The following is a 7,734-nucleotide window of genomic DNA, read 5'->3' as shown; positions in this document are numbered from 1 at the left end:
AGCATCTCTAAAAAAGCTTTTTTTTGCTTACCATGCTTGCTGTTAAACTGTTGAACTAGAGAAAAGGTCATGAAGTGCACTGAATTCCATAGATTGGATGAAAATTGTCAATATGAAATGGCAAAAGCTTTATGAAAAATTTCCAGAGCATGAGAGAAACAGTGGGCATTGAAATGGAATAACCTGCAGCCTTCTGTCCTACAATGTTCTGGAATTGACAGCAGAAAGCAAAAACCCCTGAAATTAACAAACCACTACTACAGAGACTGTTGGATGTTATACTGTATTTAGTCTCCATGCAGTCATGGTTTTATTGTGCGGTAAAGAAAAGGTTATTACAGGGGGTTTCATTCATTCATTCATTCATTCATTCATTGCATGCCTATTTTGCTCTATAATACGACTGTACGAACTGTGGGAAGTGTATGGGCATATATAACACAACCAGTACCTGTTTTATGCATTTAAATTTGAAAGATTGACTGCGGTTACCGAAAAAACGATGGTGGGTAATTAACAGTAGTGAATAAATTGGTTTATAAGGTGTGTCATAATTGTTTTTGTAAGCCTATGGGCTGTTTCAACTGTTATCATGTATTGTTTCATGTAAATCTGACGTACAGTGTGTTCAGATCATTAAATAACGAGTTTATTACCAATTTTCCATGGACAACTTCATAGCGTTAATGTTGGGAATGATAGCATATTTCTACTATGATAACATTTCAGTGGTGGGGCTACCCTTTTAAATAGCCAAAATTTGGATTAAACAGTGTGTGGGAAAGGAGAGCTCTTTTGTTGTGCTCAAATGGTACATGCATTTTTTGTCTGTAATGGTCAGGGACTGGGGGGTAGTGTTCCCCCAAAGTTCCCCCCAACTTACCGAACAGTGAATTTTAATACATCAGCAGTTTCACCAATTACACCAATTTCACCAATTACACACCAACATCACATAAAAACAAATGGGCTTTCTTTTTCCAAGACTGGTAATTGAACAAATTATCTAAATCCATCTATTTGTCTGTTCATTCAACAATGTCCATAGCAAGCAACCCAGACACCTACTGGTCAGATTGCCATGTAATATAGACTGGATATTTATGGTCCCCAGGCATTGCTTCCTAGATTTTTTTTTAGCCAGTTGTATACCTGTCGGATGCCTCCTTGTGGTGGGTCTCTGAGCACTGCTCTCTTTTGCTCGGTGTGTCTTGTGTTTAGTTAAAACTCTGCCTCCTGTATTGATAATGGTACATGTAATAAATGTTTATTTTAAGTGATGGAAGTGAGGTTCAGTTAATTGGAATGGAATTTGGAAACCAAATCTTTAGCTGCTGTTCTGAGCCAGCCCCCAATAGCCGCTGCAAGCCGACCCAGCTTAGCTTATACTTTTCCTGGCTTCCCAGCTTCCCCTAGGTGCTCAGGAGCTGGGAAGCCAGAGCGGCTTGGTGACGTTCAGTAACAAGAAGCCTAGCCCTAAGCAGAGGCCCAAGGTTCACCAGCAACAAGTTGACGTTTCAAACAGACACTCCCCAGTCAGCAACACACCTGTTAGAAACCAGCTCTGGTTATTGGCAGCTCTATTTTGAGAAACATGAAGGTAGCGACACCAGTGACCATAGAAAATGTATTCCTGATCTAGAATTGATCTAGAATCCTAGTTGAAACTGCTGGCTAAAGATAAACCTAAATACAGTAAGATTGTTGTTCACATCCCTTTCGAATTTGATGAGTCCAAGAGGTGGTCTGTACCATCCTCAAGTCAATGATATTGAGCCCCACAATTGGTGAGATTTAGCAGCTAGGAAAATATTATGTACTGTATATACAATATGTACACCATCTCTATCAGCAGTTCATTCTGTCTCATATTGTGGGATGGTGGATATTTTGCCCTGCTCCTTTTGCACCAAATGTGAATTATGACAAGGTTTCCTGATTAATATCAGTTTAGCTTTAATGTCATATAATATACGCAGCAAAGCTCTGCAGTTAGGAGCGCAGCCATCTGTTCCGAAGAAATCTGACCTGGAAAAGATGACCTAGTACCCCAAGTCCCAAGTCATTACTCAAAGCGGCCTCCATATATAAAGGCTAATTTATAGAAACAAAGTCTATTACTTGAGGTATCTTAATACCTAGGATTTTACAAATCACTAGGAATTATATCAGTCTGATTTAGTTACAGTTTCATCCCTCACACTTCCATTCTGACTGATTCCATTAAATGGAAAACTTGCTTGTCCATGAATGAAAAATATGTTATGTAAAAATGTTATTCTTTTATTTTCTTATATTTCTTCCTATGAGAATTTAGCAGGTCATATTTATATTGCGTTGCAAGATACATCTCTCGGATGTACTAGGTCATGTTCCTGGGGTCATAGGGGGTCTCAGGTCTTTCAACATCAGACCCCCTCGCCCAGGGGACCCAGCTGGGCTTGATCAAGTCCAGGCTTTCATCCCAGCAGGAACAAGCCACGGGTCTGCTGTCTTTATCCAAACCCACCTGGTGGAATTCTCTGCGGTGTCAGTGACAGAACGTATGCCCCCCCTCTTTGCTGCCTGCTCTTTTATGATGAATCTAAGATGACATAAATGCAATATAAGATTAAATTTAATCAAAGACTAGAGTTTTGAGTTAAGATTAATTTATATTCTGACAAACACTAGTTTTAGAAGTCAAACTCATGGATCAGGTTATTACTCCAATTTAGATGATTAAGTATATTCTATTATAGCTTTAAAAAACTATTGGGAAATATTTTTGTCACTTGACAGTGTGTAAATAATAGATAGTAGACCAGGGCAGTTTTATATTCAGACAAATGAAACATGGTCAAAAATATTAACCTACCCATTAAAATAATCACATATTTTGTTACAAGCACTCCAAAAATTGCCATATTAGTTTTGTTTTGAACTTGGGATGCCAGTGTTGAAGGTAAACACATGCCTAACTAGGACTATCAACACCTGGTTTCAGACCTGTAAAACACCACCAACGCCAAGTAAAATATATACATTTATTTTAAAAGCTGTGATAGAAACATGTAGAAACAGCGAAGTTGGAAAGAATGAAACACTTTTGATGTTAAAGATTTTAACACACAACATAAATATTTGTAATAATTTCTGCTCCATGCCTATGAATCCTGCAGATCTGCTACTGTAAACATCAAACCCAGCTTGACCCCCCTCTGTTCCTGATCTCTCCCACTTTAACCTGTACATCTTCCAGCCATCAGCAACAGATGCTGCTCCACTGTCAAATGGCCTACAAAGCAAACTGCACTACTTTAATCCAATGTGTAGCCAGCATTAAAAATTGGATTGAGACGGATAAGATTAGATTATGCCTGCAGGATTTGAAAAAAATGTAAAAGCCTCATTTAGGCTTTAACATAATCTCCTTTCACTCCCAGCAAGCATCAAGCCTTCCAGCAGATGCCAGATTCACTTTGTATAGATGTTGTCTTATTTTATCTCCTCTCTGGATTTAGTCCTCTTTTATTATGAGTATTGTACGTTTTCTTTTCATGGGGATTGTGCAGTTTCATATTGGGAAAAGCTTTGGGGTGGTCCTATGGCAAAAACTTCCAGATGTTTGGCAGCCACAGTGCAAGTTCATTGGCTGAAGCTGGTAGCTTTTACACTGATTTCTACTTCTTCACAGTTAGAAATCTAATTCATATCAAGCACAGCTACATCGCCTGTAACCAAATAAAGCTGAGTGCATTTAGGAGATTGCTCTCCTCTCCATCAGAAAGTAGCCTGCACTATTGAGCATTGTGTCTCACTGCAATATTATGTTCATTTTCAGGTAGGTCTACTCTAAGATTCACATTGTTTAGAAGCATAGAAATCCTATACAAAAGAGAGTTAATGTTAATATGTTAGATAAACAGGTTAAGGCTAAAAAGATAAGTTAAAGTTAAAGATCTTGATTGAAAATTTTAAAGCTAAAATGATGGTATGTAAAACATATTATGTATTGTTACATTAAATTAATAAACTGTCAAAATAAAATGTCATCAACACCTCTTAAAAGTTGTTAAAAAAACATTAAAGTTTTTGTCAAATAAAAAAGTTTAAAACCCTTCCTTGTTAATATTAGCCAGTGGCAATTGGCTAATATTAATGAACTGTTTTAAAATAAGTAGATTGTATTGTGACATATAGTTGTCAAAGTATAAGGAATGACAGAAAACTAGCATGGCAGACAGAGAAACAGGAAGTAGAGTAAGAAACAATTCACCTTTTAAATATTATTTAAATACATGCATACCTCACTGTCTTAAATAATATGAAATATAAACAGACTAAATCCATCATAGTAAAGATTTATTTAGAAGATGTCCCCAATATGGAGATAGCAGGATTTTTGCATTTTTGAATGTCCGTCCCAGTGGACATCAGGTCTGGATGATGTAAGAAGGTGGCCAATGACATCACTAATCTATTGATTGATATATGTAGGACAATCATTTCAGTCAATTAACATGTTGTTTTATCCAAAAAAAATAGTACTTTTAGATTTTATCAAGTTAATATTCAAGTCATCAAGTTAATTCTATATTGTTTCACTTCAGAGTTTACAGCTACAGAGATTATGGGCCTCTGTCCCAACACACCATGAGTACATAATTTGGGATGCCTCCAGATGAAGTCTATCAACCTCTGAGCCCATATAAGTATTATTTCATGTGTCAGCTGAGATGTTTGACCTGATGGCAGACATGAACAACATATTTGTTCTATTGAATAAATAAATAAATTATTATTTAAATAAATATTAATAATAGTCACACACACAATAATGTGCGTGTGTTCTTTCTGCACCATGCTCATTGAACAGCATATTACAGATGACAGATCTTGAGCAGTTATAAGAAGCCCCAGTAGATTTAAGTAGGACCTAGTTAAAGTGGCCTGCTGGTAATGCAGTCAGTACACAGTAGGACAAAATCTCTCTATCTCTGTCTCCCCTCACACACACACACACACACACACACACACACACACACACACACACACACACACACACACACACACACACAACAGGCACCCATTTGTTGTTTAGGCCTTAGCCGGTGCTCTTGGGTAACATCTTTATCCTTCCAGCTCAATCTGGCCTGCATCTGCCGGAGAGGAATTACACTGATCTACTGTCACACAATCCCCTTTCCACCCACTACACCCAATCTCACCTCCCATCCACACCCCTTTCCCTGCTATTATAGCCATTGAAATGCATTTTTTAGAATAGACAAAAAAGTCACTAACATTCTGAATCACAATATACATGTCAAACATATATCACATGAAGCTTTATCATAACCCATTAACATCAGTAAACAATAGTGTTGTACAGTACAACAATACTACTGTACGATAAGTAATAAAGTAACAATCGGTCTTAAATATGTCTTTCTGACACTCTCTGAGGAAACAAAAGGAAAAGGCTACTTACTGCACATATGAAACATGACACTCCACAATTTCATGTTACAGTTAAACATTAAAAAGAAAAAGTAATAATATTAATATAATATTAATTCAAAGCTCTTGCACTGGGACTAAGCGTATTCTGGACAATGACAACACAGTCAGCAACCTTGTTTGGTAGTAGTTTTATAGTTTTACTGACTAACAAAAAAAATATTTATCCTTAGTGGTGATGGCAGCTAGAGAATGTTGCAAGAAATTTTGTTTATCATGAGAAATTTATTTTGCTTATGAAATGCTGTGAGGATTATCACACATGATGGTATGACAGTGGTTTAAGCAGGCTCCTCAAATAGTATTGAATATTTAAAAAACACAAAAGGTAAATTTAGGTCAAATAAATAGTTCTTGTATGTGTCCCCCTGCTGAGAAAAAAATTGAAATTGGGTTTTTGATTGTGTGAAAATTTCTCATGCCTAAACTGGTCCTCATTGAGCCATCTGAGATCTGAAGGATTGGGGTTAGTTTTGAAGAGCTTTCCCTGCAGCTTGCTATGAGCAGGGGATAAATATATCCACACTTTCTCTCTTCATCTATGGCTGCTAATCCACCAGCAGCTCTGCCATTTAACAGCACAGGGCGACCTCTCAAGCTGAACAGCAGTGGGGGAAGGGGGGGTTCAGTGGGGGGTTGGGGGATTGGGGGATGGGGGGGTTGACCAGCTGCTTGTAGAACAAGACTGTGCACAGACATGTAGACTCATACACACACATACACACACGCGCGCACCCATATGGCAAGGGGCCAGTTGACAAAACCTCAAAGCCAGGGTCACAGTGGGTAGTGACTTATTTGCTTTCATGGGTCTACTCACCATAGGATTAAGACCACATTGTTTATGTTTTTGTATGAGAGTATTTTTTGCCACAGGGTGTAAACTGAAAAAAAGAGGCCTTCTAAAAAGCAAAAAATCCTGAATGATCGAGGGTAATAAAAACTGTTATTCTGTTGCTGTTAGGAGGGGAACATATAAATAAAATCACTTATCATTAGTATATGTAATATTATTTATATATATATATATATATATATATATATATATATATAGTGATATAGTAGATATTCTGGAAAAGTACTTGGGAACTTGTCATAAAATAAAAAGAGAAAATTGTGTGTTTTTGGTCGATCCACCAATCTGATATCAAGTCAAGCTAATTCATTACATGGATGGAAAAGTCATTAACAAAATCCAAAATTGTGTTTATAGAAAATTTATACTCCACAGCAATTTGAGGAAAACATGATACCAATCGGATTACGTTTTTTATCAATGTTTTCTGTTAATGTATCTGGTGTGTATATTTATATCTATAAATACACATACACATCAGTAAAATGTTCACAAACAACATCTTTCATATGTTTTCTGCCAAAATATTTGATCTTGCAGTACAATATCTACTGGTAATGACTTCAGCATTATTAAACTGTTTTATGGTTCTGTTTAGACACTCACAGCACTTGGTTAAGGTTTGGAAAAGATCACAGGACTTCAAACACAACCTGATTATTTCCATTGAACCAAAACCACCATCTTTCCCTAAACTTGCAAGTGAACCCCAGTCTCTGGTGCCAAAGTCCTGCATGTTATACACTTACCATCCATCCTGACCACCTCCCTGCAATTCTAGTGTGGTTCATGAATGTGCTACTTCACTACTACTTCATAGGCACATATTTTGAAGACGTTTCCGCAAGGCAACATGTGTTGTGTGGAAATGTATTCAAGTGACGTGAATCTCCAGTTGTATTAAATTTTAAACTTTTAATTTGAAAAAGCACATAGTTTTATTATCAGAATCATTACTACTGAGGTGGTGAAACATTTGGCTACAACCTGTCATTATGCCACTTTACTCTACTGTTATCACCGATGTAAAAACTCTCTTTTTTGTATAAGCAGAATCTTTATCTACACGTACATATGTAACAGAATACCGCAGAGATACACTGTGTGATCCCTGTTTTACCCAGTGTAAGTCTTGATGTCATCCATAGAGATATCAGACAAGCTACTCAGATTAATAACAACCTGTCAGTGCAACCAGATCCTGGATTTATGGGATGGAGGCAGAGCAGAGATGTTGCCTGTGGGCATCAGTGCACTGGGAGCGCTGCCATTACTTTGAAGTTGATGTTGCACAGAGATTAGTCCTGGACAAAGACCAGCAACCAACAGCGACACGTCCCACCGCTGCATCAGTTGTGACAGGCAGACTTCTCCTG

The 7,734-nt window shown here is 37.3% G+C and overlaps 1 pseudogene; it reads left to right on the top strand.

Moving 5' to 3' along the window:
* Positions 1-1,159: 1,159 nt before the first annotated feature.
* LOC120805045 lies at positions 1,160-2,537 on the top strand (annotated as a pseudogene).
* The last annotated feature ends 5,197 nt before the right edge of the window (positions 2,538-7,734 follow it).

The sequence above is a fragment of the Xiphias gladius genome, chromosome 19 (assembly GCF_016859285.1).
Source record: "Xiphias gladius isolate SHS-SW01 ecotype Sanya breed wild chromosome 19, ASM1685928v1, whole genome shotgun sequence".
NCBI classification, from domain to species: Eukaryota; Metazoa; Chordata; class Actinopteri; order Istiophoriformes; family Xiphiidae; genus Xiphias; species Xiphias gladius.
The sequence above is the reverse complement of the archived record's forward strand: the minus strand, read 5'-3'. Positions and strand labels throughout refer to the sequence as shown.